This window comes from Desmodus rotundus, chromosome 2, assembly GCF_022682495.2.
Source record: "Desmodus rotundus isolate HL8 chromosome 2, HLdesRot8A.1, whole genome shotgun sequence".
NCBI classification, from domain to species: domain Eukaryota; kingdom Metazoa; phylum Chordata; class Mammalia; order Chiroptera; family Phyllostomidae; genus Desmodus; species Desmodus rotundus.
The window spans coordinates 119690604-119694022 of record NC_071388.1 but is presented as its reverse complement, the minus strand read 5'-3'; the positions used below and the strand labels follow the sequence as shown (position 1 = coordinate 119694022).

Below are 3419 nucleotides of genomic sequence, written 5' to 3'. Positions count from 1 at the left end.
CCTTTGTACATTTCTGACAGATGATTAAGTGCACTATAAATGTTTAACATTGCTCTCTGAAGGCTGGAAACATGATACCAGGTGCTTACTCATGCTTCACACGAACAGAAAATACAAATTATATTATGGCAATATAGCAGCATTTTTTTTGTTGTTTTATTCACAAATTGCAGGTAAAAGCATGTGGGATGACGGCAGATCCATTTACTTGAAAGTTTTGCCTCTATACTCATTTGGAAGCAAGTTATCTTGTAGGCAGTTTGTGTTGATACAACTCTTGGGTCAACTTCTTGAACTGTGCTTCCTCCCATCAGGCTCCAGACAGAGAGAAGAGCCTCATTCTCACCTTACACTCAAGGCCCATTTTTGCCAATCCCTGGATACAGGAACTTTGGCCCAGAAATATGTTTGCATACCAGAATCACCTAGAAAAATTTTTTAAATACAGACTCCCTAACCTCCCTCAACCCAGTGAAACCATAATGTCTTGAAATGGTCATGCCATTATTATTTTAAGTTCAAAATGTTTCTAAATATAGCCATGGTTTAAGAATTTTTGGTTTATACCATTCACTGTGCCAGATTTAAAACCTGGACACAACATTCTTTGATACATCTCCCATCAAAAGATGGGGTCTTCCCTTGACTGGTGTGGCTGACTCTGTTGGTTGGGCATCATTCCACAAAGCAAAATGTCACTGGTTCAATTTTCAGTCAGGACACATGCCTGGGTTTCAGGTTCATTACCTAGTCAGGGTATGTATGAGAAGCAACCCACTGACGTTTCTTTCTCACATTGATGTTTCTCCCCCTCTCTTTCACTCTCTGTTTCCCTCTTCCTAAATATAAATAAATAAAATCTTTGGAGAAAGAAAAAAGATGGAGTCTAGTTGCCCTCCCCTAGAATCTAGGCTTCATGAGAACTTGATGGAGAGGTGTTTTGGGGTTTTTTTCTGTCGTAATTTAATTTTATTACAGCATCATCTTCTCTTCACTTGTGCTCCCATCTCCCAGTGTGTTGCTCACGTGATGTGTGCATGACATAGAGCATTATTGCCCAAAGTACCAAGAGGGTGTGCAGGGGATGGGCTCTTCCCTCCAGATGGTTTTCAGCCTCTGGGCCCAAGATGCCACCATCCCCTTTCTTTCTTCTTATGCAAACTCAGGAGCAAAACTGTTCTGAGGGGCAAGGACTTTAAATCCACAGAAGTGCAATGTACCATGCTGGATGGGCCACAGGAAGTATTTTAAATCTCCACTGACTCCAGTTTTCGTGTACATCTCAGCTGTGCCCCCCCACCCCGTGGTTATTGAAAGGAGGGCCAATTTATCCTTGAGAAAACCAGAATTGTAGAATCCTGGGAGGTCAAAGGCAAACCCCTGGCACAGCACCCTGTCCATCCAGCCCTTCAGGATGGCCGGCACTATACTGAACCAGTACAGTGGGAACTGAAATATCACTAGATCAGCTTCCTGAACCTTTTTCTGCTCATCAATTATGTCACTGGTAAGAGACCTCTTCTTGTAGGCTTCATACACTTCCACCCCATAACTAAAGAACTCGGGATTAGAAAGAGCACCAGTGACATCTTTCCTTGTGGCTCTTGGCTCAAAGTCCATGGCATAGAGATCAGAAACAGTGAAAGTGCAGCCCTGCTCATTCAGTTTGTCCACAGCCACTTTCTTCAGGGATCCATTGAAGGACCTGGGTTCCTGGTGTGCATAGACTATGAGCACTTTTTTACCTGCCATATTCTAGGATGATGAATTTTTTTCTCTGACAGGTCAAAAGGAAGTTTTGCTATTGATCCTGGGCACAGAAGGATTCAGTATAGCGAGCCCCAGGCTTTCAGATGTGGTTGCTCTCCTCAGTGACCTCAACAATCTAAACGAGAGCGGTTCCACTACTGTACCACAGTTGCTAGTCCCTTGGAGGCCGGCAGTGACTGCAGCTTTCAGGGGCTCCGAGCCCCCTTATCTCCCAGTAGAGCTCAGCTACCATCCGCAAGGCAAACCCTTTCCGGGATTATCTACCTCTTTTGTCCCCCGGAACCGTGGCCTGCGGCTCCAGGACCCATCCAGCACTCCGCCCTCTGACTCCCTCTGTCGCTGGCTGATTTCCCGGGAACTGCTGTGCCGTCACTCCCATCTCACCTTCCCTGCAACCCTCCCCGCCAAAGTCACTCGTTCTTGATGGAGAGATTTTAAGGCAAAAGTCAAACTATGCCAGTTTCCAGGTCCAGTCCTTAACAAATGGCAGCTTCTGCTTCCTTCCTCTCTCTTCAGACCTCATTCTTGGAACTCAGCTACCATGCTATGAGGAAGCTCAAGCAACCTGTGGGGAGGCCCATATGGAGAGAAACTGAGACTCTGACCTAGAGTCTGATTGGGCAACCAGAGTCATCAGCCACATTGGAAGTGGTTCCTTCAGGCCCCAGTAAACCTGCCCCAGCTCTCATCACATAGAAGAGAGATGTGCTGTCCCTGCCAAGCCCTGGCCAGACTTCAGATTCATGGGCAAAATAAATAATCAGTTATTTTAATCCATTCAATTATGTGGTGGTTTGTTAGGCAATAAATAACTGAAACATCTGCTCACCCAACTGGTGTCATAGAAAGGGATTTACTCTTTTAAAAGTTGAATTACAAGCATTAATGGGCTCAGTACCTCAAAATATGCAGAATTTCACCTTCTTGTTGGCAAAAACAATGAAACCTCCCTCCTTTCTTAACACATGATGTGGTTCCTCTACAAAGCCTTCCCAGTTTGTATCAATTCTCTGTAACTTCTCTAATCATTCCAAAAGTAATTAATTTACAAAATTAATTAGTCCCTTGGTCACATAAAATTAGAAACTCAAAATATTGAATACCAATTTTCATTTGGAAGGTAGCTTGATTTGAAAATAATAGTAAGCTTTAAAGAGCCAAATTCTAGAAAAGGGAATAAAGGCTTGAATGGAATTCATAAACATCAGACTGAATGGGGAAGGAATACAGTGATAGATGGAGAAATCATAGTGTGAAAGAGGGGGGAGAAGGACTGTTTACATAGTGGGAAGCTAAGCGTCAGCAGTGAGCCTTAGAATATGTATTTGTCAGCTCAAGCTGCCATAACAGAATACCACAGACTAGGGGCTTAAACAACAGAAATTTATTTTCTCACAGTTCTGACAGCTGGAAGTCCAAGATCAAGGTGCCAAGGTTAGTTCCTGGTGAGACCTCTCTTCTTGGCTTATAGACAGTTGCCATGTGGCTGTGTCCTAACATGGTCTTTCTTTTGTGTGAACCTGGAGAGGGAGAGAGAGAGATCTGCTGTCTCTTCCTCACCTTATAAAAACACCATTTCTATCATGTCATGCCCCCATATACATGGCCTTATTTAACCTTAATTACATCCTGAAAAGTCCTATCTCCAA

At 43.7% G+C, this 3419-nt stretch overlaps 1 pseudogene; it reads right to left on the bottom strand.

Moving 5' to 3' along the window:
• Positions 1 to 1087: 1087 nt before the first annotated feature.
• Positions 1088 to 1803, bottom strand: LOC112313165 (ribosyldihydronicotinamide dehydrogenase [quinone] pseudogene; annotated as a pseudogene).
• Positions 1804 to 3419: the final 1616 nt, after the last annotated feature.